Source organism: Taudactylus pleione, unplaced genomic scaffold, assembly GCF_031769625.1.
Source record: "Taudactylus pleione unplaced genomic scaffold, aTauple2 ptg000803l, whole genome shotgun sequence".
In the NCBI taxonomy this organism is placed as follows: Eukaryota; Metazoa; Chordata; class Amphibia; order Anura; family Myobatrachidae; genus Taudactylus; species Taudactylus pleione.
In genome coordinates, this window is record NW_028285205.1 from 3,995,309 (window position 1) to 4,015,572 (window position 20,264).

General features: G+C 43.4%; 1 long non-coding RNA gene across 1 annotated transcript in view; it reads right to left on the minus strand.

The window, feature by feature from the left end:
• Positions 1–10,591: 10,591 nt before the first annotated feature.
• The window catches only part of LOC148474884 (uncharacterized), a 74,717-nt gene continuing 65,044 nt past the window's right edge, over positions 10,592–20,264 (minus strand). The window contains exon 4 of the long non-coding RNA XR_015872819.1: positions 10,592–11,208. This is a non-coding gene — a long non-coding RNA (uncharacterized LOC148474884). The remainder of the gene's footprint in view (positions 11,209–20,264) is intronic.

A 20,264-nucleotide genomic window follows, 5' to 3' on the forward strand; every position in this document is an offset into this window, starting at 1 on the left:
CTCTGCATTGCAATTTCTTGTAAATAATAATGACATTTTACATAAATGTATATTATATTTTGCTGGATAAATGCTGAGCATGTCCTAAGTATATGGATCATTTTTGACTTAGTCATTCTCTGTCTAGACTGATATTTAGCACAGATGAAAGATTGAAATTTTTGAGAGCATGAAAACATCAGCTGTCCAACATGACATATATATGATAGCTTTTCTTAATTGTTGCACAATTCATTAGCAGTTTGCTGAAGACATTTTTAGTTTAAGACAGACTAAGGCTGCTAGGCGTACAATGAGAGAGGTAAGTGGCTGCAGGTGGGACACTGGAGAAGGGGGGTGGGGGGATGGCATAATGTTACTTTGTGGGATATTGTTATAAGGGACATTACTATGTGCAGCTTCATGTGCAAGGGGATTTACTGTGTGGCATAATGTGTTAGAATGGGCATTAATGTGGGATAATGTGTTTTAAGGGGCATTAATGTTTGTGGCATAATGTGTTAGAAGGGACATTACAGTGTGTGCTATAAAGTGTTATAAGGGGCATTACTGCGTGTGTGGCATAATGCGATAGAAGAGGCATTACTGTGTTAGGCATATTGTGTTAGCAGGGGCATTACTGTGTGTCATAATGTGTTAGAAGGGGCATTACTGTGTGTGGCATGTGTTAGAAGGGGCACTACTACTCTGTGGCATAATGTTGATAAGGATTACTACTGTGTGGCATAACGTGAATGGGCTCTGTGTGGCATAACATGAGTGGGCTCTGTGTGGCATAATGTGAGTGAGCTTTACTGTGTGGTGTAATGTGAATAAAGGGTACTACTGTATGACGTAATGTGAATAAGGGACACTACTGTGCAGTGTAATGTGACAAAGGGGCACTACTGTGTGGTGTAATGTGACAAAAGGGCACTACTGTGTGGCATCATTTGAATTGGGAGTACTATTGTGTGGTCATGCCCCTTCCCAGTGAGACCACACCTGTTTTTTTCGGCGCACGCCCATGCCATAAAAAGTTTCTACAGTGAACATTATCTAATCTCTACAACTGCTAAGCTAGGGCTTGGTCATTTGGGAAAATGCCTACCCATTTCTTTGTGCGTGACCTACACCAATGAAGTTCCAGCTTTACCTAACAGAACCAACTAAGGAGTCTATTCATGTAGATATGCATTAAAGCATTGTTACTTATCACTACAGATCGCATCAATTCGATGCGATTTTTAGTTTTGATAAGTAGGAATTCATGTAAACTTACCTGATTTGCGATGCAGTAACTGCATGTCCGGCAATCCGGTCTTCTCTGTGCGCTGCTGTCATCTGGATGGCGACTCCTGTGCTGTGATCTGTGCACCAGCTTCTGTGTGCAGGGAGGTCAACTTGGCGGCAGCGGTGGGTGTAGGGAAAGAGTGGACGGGCACTCTAGCAATATTTAGGAGGTGTCCTGGCATATGCTGCGGGGGCAGTGGGCAGCCAGTTTGCAAGGTGACCCGTCATTTTACTATAGATGTGGGCGGCGGGTGTAAGGCAGCGAGGAGATCCAGCAGGACGGAGGGGGGTGGGAGACAGAACGAGCTGGCCATGGAAGGGTAGGGACAGTGGGCAGTCACGATGAAGGTGACCCTGAATGGTCACCTAACTATAGTGGGGGGGCACTGGGGCAGCGGGCTCCGTGCAGTTAGAGGATGTGACCCGGCATATACCGGGTCACTTTACTAATAATATAGTGGCAAGGGCAGTAGGCAGTCATAATTCAGAAGAGACCCGGCATATGAAAATGCCCTGGCCTTCTCTGATTGGCTGCTGTCTATGAAGGGGCGGAGAGACCTGGGATAAGGCAGGGAGACAGCCATCTTCACTGCTCTTCTCCCCTAACACGCATCCATTCACCATCCAGAGATGCCGAATGGATTATGCGAGGCAAAATGGAAAGCTGAGCTTTCCGCACTTCTATGAATCACTCTCCCCATACTAGTGTATGAGGATGCGATTCAGTCACGGGGCGGGGCTGCTGCTGGAGAAGTTATGCACTTCTCCACGGTAACCTGCTTCATGAATAGATCGAAGCTGTTTTCCGTAAAATAGGGCTTTTCTCTACTTCATGAATAGACCCTTAAATACCTAATGTCTGACTATGGCACATGTTTGAATTCCCTGCAGGATTTGCTCTGTTTTGTGTATTTTAATACATAGAATGATGTATATTTTTATGTTGTTCTAATATTAATTATATTTGTAAAGGCATAGACTAAAAAGCGGGAGGAGTCAGGAATAGTAAGGGGAGGAGTTTATGCCAGGAGCCAGATGCTAACACGTGGTGTGCTTTTAATGCCAGGGCCTATTTTTAGTCCCAATTCGGCCCTGTTAAGAACCAAACTAAAATGAAAAATAGTAATTTCAATATTCCCTTTGGTGGCACCCACTTGGTTGTATGTACAGTATACATTCAAGATATGTCTTTTGTTTAAAAGTCTTTGGGCCTGATTCAGACCCACTCGCAAGCAGCTGTCCGCTCGCAAGTGGGTCGATGTTGTGCACTGCACATGCGCACGACGGCAGGAGCTCCGTCGTGCGCATGCGCCAGACGCGACGAGCAAAGGACTTTCCTTCGCTCGTTGTGTCTGATCAAAGGGGGCGTGCTGTCGATGTTGAGTGACAGCACGCCCCCTTTGGTGGGCGTGCCGGGGGCGTGCCTCCCTGACGGGGGCGTTCCCAAAGGAACGCCTACCGTCAGAAGCCGGCCCACTGACATCACTAGTGATATCAGTGGGAGTGATTTTGGCTCTGATAGAGCCAAAATCACTCCGGGCCTTGCGGTTGAAAAACTCAACCGCAGGCTCCGGCTCGTAGTGGCGATGGTCAAGACCATCGCGGCCATCAAATTGCACGCTCGTATAGGCTGTGGGTGGTGACCCACAGCTATACGAGCGTCCAGGAGGACGCTCCATAATTATGGAGGACGGCCCTCATTCAGAGCGTGCGCTCTGCTCAGAGCGTACGGCTCTGAATGAGGGCTTTTGTTTCTTTTTGGTTACAGTATTTCATGCTCAAATTCTACAATGGGACACATTGCTGAAAATGTGTACTTTGAATTACACCAGTTACACCTGGTTTTAAAATTGTTTGAAAGAATAGAGTGAAGGCATTAATGTTTTATAGTGAGAAGCTGTAATGGCTTTTAAGTGAAACAATAAAAAAAAAATAATGTAAATATAACTATGTTATAAAATGTCTGAAATATATAAAGCACATTCTCTCAAAAGTCCTTTATATTATCTTAGTATTATGAAATATACAAAATTTTAATGCCAATTTCATGTTGTCTTATATATCACATCTCTGTAATAGAATATTTTTCCAGATGTATTATCTATTGATATATTGACCTTCAGATATATTTTAATAATTTTGTAAGCATCCAGTGGCTGACATCTAACACTAACAGAAAGAGATATCGATGTGGCATAGTGTTAATTTGTGGAATCAAAATGTGAGCATGGCAGGGTATAAAGACCTGTGCCTAGAAAATAGCTGTATATTGTGTGCACACTTTGGATTTGACCACTGAAATAACATTCGGGCTACATTATTAGTAGTGTAACCAACGGTCCTGGTGCTTACCTGTGCTGTGGAGCTGACACTCAGGGACTGATTTGAAAAGAAAGGACAGGACTTCAAGGGAGTCCCCCATCATGTTTGGATCTGGGTGAAGGAAGGAGAGAGTGAAGAACCCACACCCAGGCAGAGCTTGAGAGCAGGGGAAAAATGAGAAGTAAGGGTAGCCACAGAGGAAGTAGTTTGTCATGTTTCCAGTTTGTCTGTCTAAAGCCTATCTTGTGCCAGATTACAGTCCTGTGTCCAGTGGTCATCCAACATCTAGAACAAGTCCGGGTCCAGTGGCTAGCAGTGACTCAGTGTGCAGAGGATTTCCAGGTCCAGTATCCAGAGAATTTCTTGTGCCATAATACAGTATTGATCCAATCTCCAGAGCTTATCTACTTGAGTGATAGGATAGCATTGGTTAAATGTGCAGCTGGTATCCAATAACCAAATGGAGTCCTTGTCCGGTGTTCAGCAGTTATTCAGACGGTCTGATTCCAGTGTTTAGTGGTAACCCAGTGTCCAGAGTAGGTCTGCAGCCAGTGTCTAGTAGGTGTGCAGTGTTGAGGCTCTTCATCATCCAGGTCATCCAGGATAAAGAGTTTTCAGCCCTCTGAGGAGATCCAGCATAACAAATCTCACATCAGCAGGACTGTGGAGTTAGCAAATAACATGCTATGCCCAGAGTATAAACCTCCATGTGCCACCTTCTACTGCAGAGTTGGCAAAGCCCTCTGGACAATATAAGTAACCAAGCAAACTACTGGAAATATACACTGTCTTGTTAATAGTCTTCTTTGCCCTTCTGTATTAGGTGTTTGCATTTCAAAACATTAATCACACTTACAGAGATTATTACTAGCACGATAGTATCCACAGACTGCTGCTGCTATATCATTTCCTTTTATATGTTTGGGATATTCCTACACATACTGTACAAGTTTTGCATAGGAGGCTCATAAGCAACGGTATGCCTCTAACTATGTTCTCTTATTACTATGTTTGTAGGTGTTAGAAGAATATGAGGAGTGTGAATGAGAGGCCCCCCTCAATGTACCCAGCGGTACACTAGGTAAGAGTCATGAGCTTTGCAATGCTGACAACTATTTGAATATTGTCAGCTTGCACCCTAGGATCGGCCGTTACTCACCCCAGCGCCGGCTTCCCCTGATTGCTCGAGCAGACATCAGGTGCGGCGGAAAGTGATGCGCTGAGCATTATACCTAGGGCCATGTGAACGTCCATGAGCTGTGCCATGCCTTTGTTACTGCAGTCGCCGTGATGGATGCAGCCATGATGGTCTGAATCACGTGACTACCCTTTACCCAATGGTAGCATGGTGGTGGTCAGCTGATGCTGTCCACAAATTATCTGCTACCGTAGGGTATAAAGCCAGTCCCCGGATAGCAGGATAGCCTGTGCAGCGTTGTTGCTAACTTATGTATACTTGCTGTTACCTCGTTCCAGGTTCCTTACATGATTTCCTCGAGTCTCAAGTGCCAACTCCTTGTGCAACAGTGCGTCCGAACATCGTGCATGTGTGCGATACAAGTACTTATGTATTTTTGTACTATTTGTATATTACTGCTCTTAATGGGCCTTTGGGGGTCATTCAGACCCGCTCGCGAGCGGCAGGACGCTCGCAAGCGGGTCGATGTTCCCCACTGCGCATGCGCACGACGGAGGGAGCTCCGTCGTGCGCCTGCGCGAGACCCGGCGAGCGACGGGCTCACCATCGCTCCGGATCTCGCACCAAAGGAGGCGTGCTGTCGATGTTGATTGACAGCACACCCCCTTTGGTGGGCGTGCCTGCCAGACGGAGGCGTTCCCATGGGAACGCCTACCGTCTCAAGCCGGCCCCATTGACATCACTAGTGATGTCAGTGGGAGTGATTTTGGCTCTGATAGAGCCAAAATCACTCCAGGGCTTGCGGCAGCGAGACCCTACCGCAGGGTAGACCATCGCGACCATCATCATGGACGTTCGCTATAGCTGTGGGTGGTAACCCACAGCTATGCGTGCGTCCATGAGGACACTCCAAAAAAAGGTAGGAGGGCCCTGATTCAGAGAGAGCGCTCTGGTCAGAGCATTCAGCTCTGAATCAGGCCCCTTGTTCTATTTATTATTTACCATTATTTGTTGTTGTATATATGCTATTGCTCTGATGAATAAAAGAATTTTTTTAAAAAAGAAACATTGAAACATAGAATTTGACAGCAGATGAGAACCACTTGGCCAATCTAGTCTTCCCCTTAACTGTGTGCGATACAAGTGCAACTCCTTGTGCAACAGTGTGTCCGAACATCTTGTCTGTGTGCGATACAAGTGCCAATTGTTGTGCAACATCTTAACTGTGTGCAATACAAGTACCATCTACTGGCGCGACATTGCGCCAATTACCCATTACCAGTGTACAGTTACAGGTGCCACTCCTTGGCACAACAGAACATCAAAACACTTGCCTACTTACCAGTACAAGTGCCAATCTCCTGTGCAAAGGTATTTCTTTTTAGAAGCATCTCTCTTGGGCCATTGTTATATTGTCTCTATTCCCACGGTATCAAACACCTGTCCAAAGGGCCACGACCTGCCTGCTGGGTGCAGCCTAAACCCTTATCCCGCTTGGAGGGGTCACTAGTGAACACCTCCTAGCTGGTTAGACTCCACACCTCTGGACAGGTCTCGCCAATGTTTGATATTCGTGGATGAGGAGATCATATATACAGGCTCCACACCTCCGATTTCTCCCTCAACCCCGGACCTCAGCTTTCACCCCTTCAGTAGGGGATTTCCCTCAGCCAAACATGACAGTTTGCACAGGTCAAATGGAAGCTAAGGATTCCCAGGCGGCGGGGGCACTACAAGATCTTGCCACTCGCATGGACAATCAGGAGGCGGCGCAACACCAGGTGGGTCAATACCTACAAGAGCTTTCTGGACAGCTGCTGTCAATACAGGTGACACTAGCCACGCTCCTTCCTCCTCCTGCGGTGGTAGCACCACCTACTCCACCAAATCAGTCTTCAGCTGGTGTCACCGGAATGTTTTGATGGCAACCCTCAATGGTGTCGAGGATTTATCAACCAGTGCGAGATCCAATTTGAATGCTTACCGCAGAACTTCCCCACACCTAGATCGAAGGTGGCATATATTATTTCCTTATTGTCTGGAACAGCTTTGGACTGGGTTTCTCCACTGTGGGAACGAGCAGATCCGCTAGTTTCCAAATACAAGACTTTTATTCCTTTTTCAAGAGAATTTTTGATGAGCCTGGTCGCACTTCCACTTCTTCTTACCTGCTACGAGGAATCCGTACTGTTGGGCAATATGTGGTTCAGTTCCAGACTATCTCCTCTGAGTTAAAGTGGAACGAGGAAGCTCTAAAGGCAGCTTTTCTCCATGGGCTCTCTGAGAAGATGAAGGATGAACTTGCCTCTTGCGATCTTCCGGAGTAATTTGCTGAAGTGGTCTCTCTTTGTATTGTAATTGACTTATGTCACCGGGAGCATACGGCTAGTAGAGGTCAATGGGATCGCTTCCAGAATCAGCCGTCTCAAACAGTTTGTTCTTTTTCTTCCTCCACTTCCAGTAGCAAAGAGCCAATTCAGATCAACAGATCTCGATTATCTTCTTCTGAACGAACCTGCCGGTTCCAGAGCAAACTTTGCCTTTATTGTGCCGCTCCGGATCATGTTCTGAGGAATTGTCTCTCCTTTCGGGAAACGCAAGACCCTAACTGGTTTTGGGAGCATCAGGTTGGGGGTATTGATTAAGCTGTCCCATGTCATGGATAGTTTCTTAACAGTAATGCTTTCCTACATGGAGAAGACAAGAGAATGAATGCTTTAGTAGATTCTGGAGCAGCAGGAAATTTTATTTCTGAAGCTTTGGCTCTCTCTTTGGATATACCTGTTACTCCCCTTTCAACTAAGTTAGATTCTCTCTAGTGTGGATGGCAGCATTGCATTAGTCTGGGTAATCCAATTTAGTTTGTTACCCACTCAGTGTCTCTTCAGGTGGGCTGCCTTCATCAGGAAGTATTGGAACTCCTGGTCCTTCCCAAAGCTTCCTATGAATTAGCTATGGGATTACCCAAGCTCAGAAAACACAATCCTACATTGGACTGGTCTACTATGCAAGTTCTTGCTTGGAGTCAAAACTGTTTTCACCAGTGTCTGTCTCGAGTTGTACCTGTATGTACCCACCCACTTTCCACAAGTTCTTTTCCAGTTTCTAAGCAAAAGAAAGTCCTTCCTGATCCTCGTTTGCCAGATGCATACAAGAATTTTGCTGATGTGTTTAATGAGCAGTCTGCAGATAGATTACCTCCTCACCGCCCTTGGGATTGTAACATTGATCTCGTGCCAGGGAAAATGCCTTCTAGAGGTCAAATTTATGCTTATTCTGTGCCTGAGACAGCAGCTATGGCTGAATACATTAAGGATAATCTTTCCAAGGGATTCATTAGACCTTCTGCATCTCCTGCAGGAGCAGGCTTTTTTTTGTTGAAAAGAAGGACGGAGGACTCAGACCTTGCATAGATTATAGGGGGCTCAACACCTTGCATAGATTATAGGGGGCTCAACGCAATCAACATTAAAAACCAGTACCCTTTGTTCCTCATCTGGGAACTCTTTGATAAAGTGTGTGGAGCCCATATATTTACTAAACTGGATCTCCGGGGGGGCCTACAATTTGATTTGCAGTAAATCTGGTGATGAGTTGAAGACCGCGTTCAACATGCGTGATGGGCATTTTGAATACTTGGTGATGCCGTTCGGTTTATGTAATGCTCCAGCAGTCTTCCAGGGGTATATCAATGAGATTCTCAGAAATGTTCTTTATATATTTGTGGTGGTATATCTCAACGATATATTGATTTTTTCTTCAAATTTACAGCCTCATCGACTTCATGTCAAATAACTTTTGTCCCGTCTTCGAGATCACAGTCTGTATGGGAAAATATCCAAGTGTCTTTTTGAACAGTCCTCTGTGTCATTTCTGGGGCACATAATTTCTGGAAGCTCTTTAAAGATGGATCCGGACAAGTTAAAAGCAATTCAAGAGTGGTCCTAGCCGACTTCTTTGAAGGCCATTCAGCAGTTCCTAGTCTTCTCTAATTACTATAGAAGATTTATTTTGGATTTCTCCACAGTGGTAGCGCTTATCACGGCTCTTACGAAAAAAGGCTCCAATCCTTCCTGATGGTCGCCCACAGCTATAGCAGCTTTCCAGAAACTTAAGACTGCCTTTTCCACAGCTACAATTCTACGTCAACCACAACTCAAAAAACCTTTTACTCTTGAGGTTGATGCCTCCTCTGTGGGTGTAGGAGCAGCGCTCTCACAAACTCTAGATGACAGGAAGAATCATCCTTGTGGTTTTTTTCTCTCATAAATTCTCTCCAGCAGAGAAAAATTATGCTATTGGAGACCAGGAATTGTTGGATATGTGCCTAGCCTTGGAGGAATGGAGACATCTGTTGGAAGGTGCAAAGTTTCCAATCACTATCATCACCGACCACAAAAACCTTGTCTACCTTCAGACGGCTCATCGCCTTAATACCAGACAAGCTCGCAGGTCCCTTTTTCACCCAGTTTAACTTCAAATACTAAATCCGCCCTGGGATCTTGAATAAAAAGGTGGACGCATTGTCTCGATCTTTTTTGTCCCCTCTGGAAGAAGAGGTCAACTGAAGGCCCAGACAATACTGGATCCTCTTGTTTTGGCTCCCACTTAAGTTATATCCTCCCCTCCTGGCAAGATTTTCTTAGCTCCTCAATTACGAGAAAAGTTGTTGACTTGGGCCCATGCCTCTCTTTTATTCCGGTCATTAGGGGATCCTCAAAACACTAAAATTCTAGCAACGGTCTTACTGGTGGTAAGCTGCTCTCACTTCAAGTTTCTTGGGAACCCTCTCTCCACTAACAATTGCCTCACCAGAAGCCGCTGACTGCCTTATACTATTAGTGTGATACCCCATACCATTGGGCTGCATACTGAGCTATAGACTGGCTCTTACAGCGGAGAGATTGCACGTGCACCTCTGATTGTCAATTATCCCCTGCTGGCTTCCTGCATCGTCGGGGTCACAGAGACAGGAGCTGCCGAGCTGCTCTGTCAGGTTCACTGCAAGGACGGTGAACGGCCGACAATACTGAGTTGCCATAAACCACCGCTTGACTGCCACGCAATATCCACCACTCAGTAACGAATTCACGCTGTTCGGTGGCCCAGAGACGGAAGCTACCTGTGAGTGTTATCTCCCAGTACATCAAGCCATTTTTGTGTACCGTGTTATCACATCTACAGGTACAGTACTGGTCAATGCTAGTGACCATTTCGATATAGAATTTACCTATTCAAATGTCATATATGGAACGGCTATATATCAATTAGCTAAAGTACCCATGCCCAAGGACTAGATTGTTTCTCTAAAATATGACTGGAATGGGATTTACTGATTGAGTTCCTAATCAATAATACAGCTCAATTACTGTGACGGGCACTATCTAAATTTACCAGTAATAAACATCTATAAGAAGAGATATCATAATGACAGACATCTGATTCTGTCCACCCAGGAATCATGTAAGATTTTTTCTGATTTTGGACATTATATCCATCACATGGGTTGTTTATCACAGCCCTGAATTGTGTGTTCCTAAACAGTTTTTATGTTTTTATGTTGCCATTTGTATCCAAGCTATTGAGATACTTTTTTTTTTTTTTTCCCCCACAGGAGTCTGATCAATTTCAACTTTTGATACAAATTTGTTATTTATTTCAGTTCTAATTCATTTATTGCACATTGGCTAATGGATTAGTTTTATGTGTCTGTCTATATGTGTGCATTCCTACTTGCACATACACACACACACACACACACACACACATATTTGTGTCTACCTTTGTATGTTTATGTCATTTGTTATCATATATATATATTTTCTAGTATAATAAATTATATTTATGCTTATCCACATGTGTTATTATCTTATGTCCCAGCATAAGTATTAAAGCGCAGTTTGTCTTTCTATCTGGTCTTATTGGTGGCCCACTATGCGGGAAGATGTCCGTAACTTCATTGTATCTTGTGCCAAATGTGCCCAGCATAAGTCCAATCGTAAAAAAGTTGTTGGTCCTCTACGTCCGCTGCCTGTGCCGAATGCTCCTTGGACCCATCTCTCAATGGATTTAATTTCTGAATTGCCACTTTCTAAGGGATACAATACTATTTGGATAGTGGTCGACCGGTTTAAAAAATGGCCCACTTCGTTCCTTTAATTTAACTGGCCTTCCTTCCGCTCCTCAGTTGGCAAAGGTGATTATCCAAGAGATCTTCAGACTTCATGGCTTGCCCAAAGAGATCATATCTGACCATGGGGTACAATTTGTGGCAAGATTTTTGAGGGCCCTATATGCTTCTTGCAGGATTAAGTTGAAGTTTTCGTCAGCCTATCACCCTCAGACCAATGGCCAGACCGAGAAGGTGAACCAGGAACTGGAAACTTTTTTTAGACTCTTAATATCCTCCTCTCAAGATGACTGGGTCGATTTATTACCTTGGGCAGAGTTTGCCCACAATTTCAGGTACCACTCCTCTAAAAAAAAGGAAGGAAAAGAATGTGCATTAAAAAAAACAATGAGTATACACCCAATATAATACTCATTAACATATATAGAACAAAGAATGTGCAAAAATCTAAAAGTGCTCTCCACTTAACATGTATACAAAAATCACCAATCGTCACCAAATATGGTTAAACTTGGTAGATCATTCAAATGAGTCCCAGGCAGTTCAGGAATGAGGGATTCCAATTTCTAGATTCCACTGATATGACTCTGTTGTGAACTTATGCCCATTTGCCCTTATTGCACTGGTCAACACCATAGGCATGGAGGGACACAAAAAGAGAGAATAGAATAATAGTGCAGATTGCCTTTAAAAGCGATAGTTTTAATCACAGGTTTGTACTTACAATATACCGATGAATAAAAAGCATGCAGCACAATCCAATGGCAGGTACTGCAGCCAGCAATAGTCAGCGTGTTGATTTTGTATACAATATAAGTACTATGAATTCATGTAATAAGTTAGATAAAAAAGTGAACAAACAAGCAGCCTTGGTATAGCCTCTAAAATCAAATATGAGCACCAGAAAACCTAGATAATAATTTTCTGTTATAGTTTCATTTTGTATGATGATACTTTTTATCTAATTAATAAAAAAAGATTTAAAAACAAAACTTAGCTCAAAGTTCACTTTGTATCTACAATGTAAGTTTATTTTACAACACTGCTTCAAAATCCTAGCAAAGTAAAATCAATATTCCATTGCAGAGAGACACAGAATGAAGCAAAGCAAGCAAATAAAGGGAATTGTATTTTTTCTCTCCTGCCCCAATTTCTGTATACTCAAGGTGACTTTTAATTTACATAAAGGTTCACTCCAAAATGGCATGGCAGAATGAATACTGGTGTCCTCTGCTGAATAAAATCTCCTGTGTGTTTAACACTAATATCAGTGTTTACACATTTCTTTATATTATCTGCCAAATATAAGAACAAGGGACAAGAAAAGGCAGAGATTAGCACAGCAAAGGCCATCTGCATCCTCTGTTTGCAACAGTAAAAACTAACAAAAATATATTAATGGTAATCTTATTTCATTACCAGTCCTGGAGTGTTGCTTTTAGTGTATGATTATGTACAATCCAGTATATACGTTTTCAAATACTGAAACATTAATTGAAGTCATTTTGTAAAGCAGTTTAACAGAAAGATAAATATTTATTATAAAATGCTTACATATTTTGCATTGTTTTACATAGACAACTAGCTGTAATGCCTGTCGTAGCCTGGCTTTTACTTTTTTATTTTTTTTTCTCTCCTCCTCTCCATTTCTCTCCATCTTTCTCCTCCTACCCTCATACTCGCTCTCCTCCGCTACTTTTTCTCCGCCCCCTTTCTCTCTCTTCCCACCTCTCCTTCTCCCTCCCCCACAATCTTTCCCTGGGGGAGATAAAATACCAATTAATATGCTCTTAACTATAATTTTTCAAACACAGCCAGCAAACTAGCAGAAGCTGATTGGTTGGTACTTAATCTCTTTCCAAGGTTTGATGCATCTCCCCCTTTATCAGTTCACCATCCCTTCACTCCCTTCTGTGCATCTCTGACACAGGTGGGAGGGGTCAAAGTTCATACTAACTGCCAGCATGATGACATCATTTTTATCATCAGTCGATTTTGTTATATAAATATGCAATGTTAGCTACTGTACTACGTAAATTCTGGTAATCCGCAACCTGTAGTGTAATCATCTGACTTACCATACATAAAAATGGTTCACAGACCTCTCTAACCATATTTGAAATATGTTGTGATGACTTGGGCTGCATGGTGGTAAGCATTGCTGCCTCCATTCTATGTGGGTGTGGGGGCCTTGGCCTGCACACCCTAATTCTAAACAGAATACGAGGTGTTACATGCTTAGGCTAGTAGTTCCACACAGAAAAAATAAAAATGCAGATGCACACTCTAAGCCAGGGGTGGTCAATAAGCAACTCCTCAGCTGTTGTGGAACTACTCATCCCAGCATGCACTGCTACAGTTTTAGCATGACCTGATAGTAAAACTGTGGCAGTGCATGCTGGGATGTGTAGTTCCACAACAGCTGGAGGGCTTCTTATTGCCCACCAATGCTCTAAGCACTAAGAACACTGACAGTCAGAACCATTATACTTATCTCTTCAATTTAACATGGGGCACAAAAATGGCCAAAAATGCATGCCTCAGTGTTCTTCGTGCTTAGCATGTGCACCTGCATTTTTATTTTCTCTGTGTGCCTCCATTCTATCCAAGGTACCATCTGTATGGAATTTTGGTGCTCGTTTCCTCTCCCAGTCCATAGTGTAAATTAATTAATGTGCAGTTTCACAAAACCACATTTTTTTGGCAGTTTTAATTTTGGTTTGTAAACTGTGCAATTTAATGTATATTGATCCGCATTATTACAAATCTCCTGATTTAAAATAGTCATACAATTTATACACCTGGAAAGAATACAAGTCATATAATGTACTGTTAGTAAAAAGACGGACATTTTAGATGGGGTTTTAGTAGACAAGATTGCACATTTCAATACAATGACTATAAAAATAAATGTTTTTGCTACTCAGTCTCTATAACAAGAGGATTCAACATGCGGCCCTCCAACTGCTGTGAATCTACACATCCCAGCATGCTCTGCCACAGTTTTGCTGTTGGCAGGGCAGTGTGTGTGTTAGGCTATGGGGCACAGTGTGTGTGTTAGGCTATGGGGCACAGTGTGTGTGAGGCTATGGGGGCAGTGTGTGTGAGGCTATGGGGGCAGTGTGTGTGAGGCTATGGGGACAGTGTGTGTGAGGCTATGGGGGCAGTGTGTGTGAGACTATGGGGGCAGTGTGTGTGAGGCTATGGGGACAGCGTGTGTGAGGCTATGGGGGCAGTGTGTGTGAGGCTATGGGGCACAGTGTGTGTGAGGCTATGGGGCACAGTGTGTGTGAGGCTATGGGGCACAGTGTGTGTGAGGCTATGGGGCACAGTGTGTGTGAGGCTATGGGGGCAGTGTGTGTGAGGCTATGGGGACAGTGTGTGTGAGGCTATGGTGGCAGTGTGTGTGTTAGGCTATGGGGCACAGTGTGTGTGAGGCTATGGAGGCAGTGTGTGTGAGGCTATGGGGGCAGTGTGTGTGAGACTATGGGGACAGTGTGTGTGAGGCTATGGTGGCAGTGTGTGTGAGACTATGGGGGCAGTGTGTGTGAGGCTATGGGGACAGTGTGTGTGAGGCTATGGGGACAGCATGTGTGTGAGGCTATGGGGGCAGTGTGTGTATGTGAGGCTATGTGGCAGCGAGTGTGTGAGGCTATGGGGACAGCGTGTGTGTGTGTGTGTGTGCGTGTGTGAGACTATGGGGGCAGTATGTGTGAGGCTATGGGGACAGAGTGTGTGAGGCTATGGGGACAGCATGTGTGTGAGGCCATGGGACAGTAAGTGTTTGTGAGGCTATGTGGCAGCGAGTGTGTGAGGCTATGGGGGCAGCATGTGTGTTAGGCTATGGGGCAGTGTGTGTGAGGCTATGGGGCAGTGAGTGTGTGTGAGGCTCTGTGGCAGCGAGTGTGTGAGGCTATGGGGACAGCATGTGTGTGAGGCTATGGGGACAGCATGTGTGTGAGGCAATGTGGGTAGTGAGTGTGTGAGGCCATGGGACAGTAAGTGTTTGTGAGGCTATGGGGCAATGTGGATGTGAGGCTATGGGAACAGAATGTGTGTGAGGCTATGGGGGGCAGTAAGTGTGTGAAGACATAAGGGCAGTGAGTGTGTGTGAGGCTATGGGGCAGTGTGGGTGTAAGGCTATGGGGCAGTGTGAGTGTGAGGCATTGGGGCAGTACTGGGGAGAAGCACCAAAGGAAATTCTTGCAGAGGGCCCCACAGGTCTATGGGGTCTATTGATCATCACTTCATTTCTACAAAAGCAGGTGAAAATTAACATTTTCACCTGCAATTGTAGAAATTAAGTTATCGAGACATTCATCAAGTAGGTAAAGCAGGAAATGTCAAATATATCTCCTGCTTACCTTCCTCTCATGGAATGGCCCGCTCTCCCCATACACTAGTACGGGGGCAGAATTCATCAAGCTCTGAAAATACAATATTTTCGGAGCTTGACTGCGGGAGCATTCGCCATCTTCAACATTAGCCCTATTAAGTATATGATAATTTACCTGTGAGCTACATTTGGACAGAGACTGTTGTGCAGATATTAAACCTCCCATGTAAATCACTGCATAATAAAAAATAGAAATGATTTATTTACCCTGTAAGAAAGAATGTTTACAGATAAGACCATTTGTTTCAAATGATTTGCTACAACACCAAATTTTTAAAATGTATGTTGCAACTCATGTTACTAGGGAACTTATTTATCAAACAATATTTGCGGGATATCCCCCCAAAACACCATTTTTTTACCCACCAATATTAAGTATCCCCTGAATGTACCATCTCCATATCTGCTGCAGTACCTCCATTTGTGACAGTAGTTTCTATGGGGGCTGTGAATCTGTCAGATTTCACAAGTTCCGGAATACAAAGCACTTCACTCCAAACACATTGCAGGGACGGGCTTCTTTTGGGGCCCCTGTTCCTGCATGTGAGTTTTGATACAGCAAGACAAAACTTAATTTCCTATTGCTGCAATAATCCCTAAATGTGCCTCTAAAAGCTCTATTGTGAATGCTGAAGATTAGTTTCACTGGCCCTTTAAACATTAAATATATTTTATTTCAAAGTAGGATTTATTGATACTTTTTGTCCAAGAACAACATTAATATTTCAGCATACATCAAATACCCAAATAGAAAAAAATGAAAAATATTCAGTGCTGTGTGTATTATTAGCAAGTGTATGTATCCTAGTGATGTTAAATTGATGAGAATAGAATTCATGCTGTCACAAATGTTTCTCTTAGGGACATATTTACCAATCCCCTCTTTATATTTCAGATAACTATAATTTCTTTTTGTGACAATAAGAAATTAAGTATTGACTGCAGCCACCAAAATACAGGGACAGGGCTCCTGTATGTAGGTCCCTGAGATATGTAAGATGTAAAGTGATCGCTAATGTTTGATTTTAATCCCTAATATTTTTTTGTGGATTTCCACATCTACTTTTTTTATTATTATTTAATTGCAATTCAATTATTATATTGCAAATGTGTCATATGTGTTTTTGGGATTACATTGTATAATCTTTTGCTATAATGTAACAAGATTAAATGTGTAATTTTTTTATAAATATACCCTGCAATATTTATTAGTAATTTTTTTCATTTTATTTATTTTTTCATGAAAATTTTTTTATTTTATTTTATACCACAAGTTAAATGACATCATAACAGCATAGTCATATCTGTATAAGAAAATAGTACAGTTTTTAAATACTATACTCTATTTAACATAATTGACAAGAGACAAAAACAAATGAGAACATTAATGGAAGTAGAGGGGGATGGGGAAGAAGGAGAGAGAGGGTACAGTCTCTAACAGTGTCGCTTTCTTCAATGTGATACAGTTGGCAGATGTCTGCAATCCATAACCAACTGTATTCTTAACAAGTTAAGTGACAGAACGAGATTCAGATCTTGGGAAACCATTTGCACAAAAAGTCAGTATACTTTCTTATTTTCTCAGTATTTCTTCAAATGTATCCCAAGCCATGCAGTAAACACAAAAAAAACCTCTCTCCCCTTTAGCTTACATATAGAATTCTCTTGAACCAATGGCGTTGCTTATTTCACTGTAGTGTCATCGCCCTCAGCATAACCAACAACAAAGGCACAGGTACAATGTGTGTACAGGTCACGTGTTGGACTGTTTGGGATTCCGGGCACAGAGGTGAGATGCCGGTTCATGTCATCATGAAAACTCTGAAGATTATACAGTGATCTTGAGTCTATGATTACTATCCGCTCAGTGATACTACCATTAACTAAATAGTTTCCTGTGTTACATAAATGGTTGACTGGCTTGTTCCAGACCGGAGTAGGTGTGGTACCAGAAATGTTAGTTACTATAGGTAATCCTGCCACATATCAGGCAGTTTGTTAATTTGCCATTGAATGAGGAATCCCTAAACTTGCCGATAAAGCAGTATTTGTACTCCATTAAGTTATTTTCGCATGTGATAGAGGCCGTGGATGGTACTCATGTAGTCCTAATACCACCAGGAAGAATTTAATCTTTGTTTTAGAACAGGAAACATTTCTATTAAATCAATTTCCAGGCTATATTTAAAACATCCCCCTTCCATTATGCCTACCCATTTCCACCCATGCCTCCTCACTTCTGTTTTACATCCAGCCACAATTGCATACAATACCTCCACTGTGTGTCTGGAGACCCACTATGTTTGCAACAGCTTAGTCTTAAGTAGGGTACACACATCAAAGATGTATCTGTAAGACGAGTGATCTGCAGATATATCTGTAGATAATGATGATCGTTTATATACACTGAAAGACCATCATCTTCCAGCCAGCCCTGAATCTCGCTGGCCGGGGGTCGTGCTCACCGCCCGTATACAATAACCGATGGACAGATATATCTGCAGACATATCTGTCCATCGGCTGTGCAGCACAGCCAATGTAATATGTCTGTGAACGACATCGTTCACAGACATATCCTTGGTACACACTGGCCGACAGGCACCAGATATATTGGCCGATCAATTGGCTTACAGAAACAAGTCAGCAATAGAGTTACAAATGACATTCTTTAGGAGACATCTAGAGAAAATGTGCCAAAGTAGTGACAGCCATAGAGGTAATAACAGCATAATTACAAAATTAGATGAAATAGTTTGTCTCCTTGTTTCATTTAACTGAATTATTATTAAGCAGTGTGCTAGTAGTGGTTCAGTCACAGTACAATACACATAAATAATAAAGTGGTCTAGGTAATAAAGAAAATAAAAAACTATTTTGCTAATTCGATGTCTCGGCTCACAAGACATATGCATTGTTAATGTAGGATTACTGTATTCATGGAGAATATGATGTAAAGGGTCCTTGGCTGATTGTATATCTGATCTCTGTCTGGCACCTATGCACCAAAGATGGATAAATATTGATAGTAAACTTATTTTTTACGCGTACTCTTGCTTAGTGCATTTTTGGATGCCTATATTTTGTTTGTGCATCAGCCTGAAAATGGTGAGTAAAGTTGATTAAGAGTTTGATATTTAAATGAGTGAGTGTTTTAATCTTCTAAGTTTATGTATTCAAACAGCTTCCAATTATTATAACATAATTTGTCTCTAGGTCCAAGTAACTCATTCTATTTCCATCATTTTTAGGCCCATGTTATTTTTGCTACAGAAATGCCTGTCAGTAGCTGTAGCACTTGTGGGTGCCTGGTGTAAATACACGATGATGAGATGATGATGGTCACCAGCACTAGTTAGCCGATTCCGATTGAAATTCACCTCTGATGCTTATAAGTGCCTACTTTATTAATTGTGCATATATGATTTTGTGGGCATGTGGTACCCCAAAAACTGGAAGTGCCACTTTATGCTAGTATGCCCTAGTGTCTAAATATAATGTGCATGTAGCTCTGCACTGTTTGGCATTGGTGACAGTGGACATTGAGGACGGCTGCAGTGGTGGGCATGCGGGCAGAACGGACAGTTGACTGAAAATGACAGCTGGCTGCTCAAGCTCACGGTCCCAGCAGAAAGCATCCGGGACACGCACAGAGACTCACCGGCCATTGAACAGTGCTGAGGTAGCGTTTGGCCTGATGAAAGCTGCGCTGGGTGAATTAGTGGAACAATGATGGTCGGCTCTGAGTTGCCGGTAACAGAGCTGGGAGAGGGTGCCCAGTGAGACCTGCTGCCTTCTGGACAACAGTGAAGGGAGGCAGTTTTAAGGACCTGTACGAGGCGAGCTTGATAGGGAGAGAGACTCGTCACCCTGCTGTTACCTGAAAGAAGGTCCAAAAAGCCGGGGACAGTCGGGAGCTGGTAGAAAGCTGACACAAACCGAACTAAGCCACAGTAAAAGTCACCGGCAGTGGAATTCAGACTTATTGGACGTTACCAGTTAGTGAACAAATACAGAAAGGAGTAAGAGTAAGTGATCCGGTAACCAGGGCCGCAACTAGGGGGGGCTAGAGGTGCACGTGCACCGGGAGGGGATTGCGGGGGGGTGAAAAAGCAGACTCTGCCATCTGAAAATGGCCGCCGCCGAAGAGGAGACTAAAGCTAGAGGTCCTTACTGGACCTCTAGTGTCTGTCTCTTTCTTGGCGGCGGCCATTTTTGGATGGCCGTTTTCAGCAGATTCCATGCGGACTAGCCGTCCGCATGGACTCTGCTGAAAACGGCCATCAAAAAATGTCCGCCGCCAAGGAAGAGACAGATGCTAGAGGTCCTACCGGACCTCTAGTGTCTGTTAGCAGAGCGCAATGCACACAGCGTTCCCGGAAGTGCCGGGAACGCTGGCGCTGCAGGGAGAGGATGCTGGGAGCTGCATCTTCTCCCTTCAAACCCCCCTGGCTGAGCATAAACCCCCATGGCAACGAGCATGGAACCCCATGGCAATGAGCATGGAACCCCATGGCAACGAGCATGGAACCCCATGGCAACGAGCATGCAACCCCTGACAACAAGCTTGAAATCCCCTGGCAATGAGCATAAATCCCCTGGCAACAAGCATGAAACCCCCTGTCAATGAGCATGTAACCCCTGGCAACGAGCAGGTAATTTTAAAGTAATTAGAAGCATTACTGTGGGGCATAAAATGGTGTCGGGCAAATATGTAAGTGGCACTTTGGTAATAGGCATTACAGTGTGTGGCATAATGTGTAATGGGCATTATGGTGTATGGAATAATGTAAGTCACTATACCAGGGACGTCTGAGTAATGTACTGCCTTATGGAGGAGCAAGGACAAAATCCAGGTACGGGAAGGGAGGGGGGCGCAAAATTGCTGCCTTGCACCGGGTGACAGATATCCTAGTTTCGGCCCTGCGGTAACTAATTGTGCACCAACAATAAAGCACTAGACTTTTATTGGGGGAACATTACTTGTTATGTATATTGTAAAAGTAAA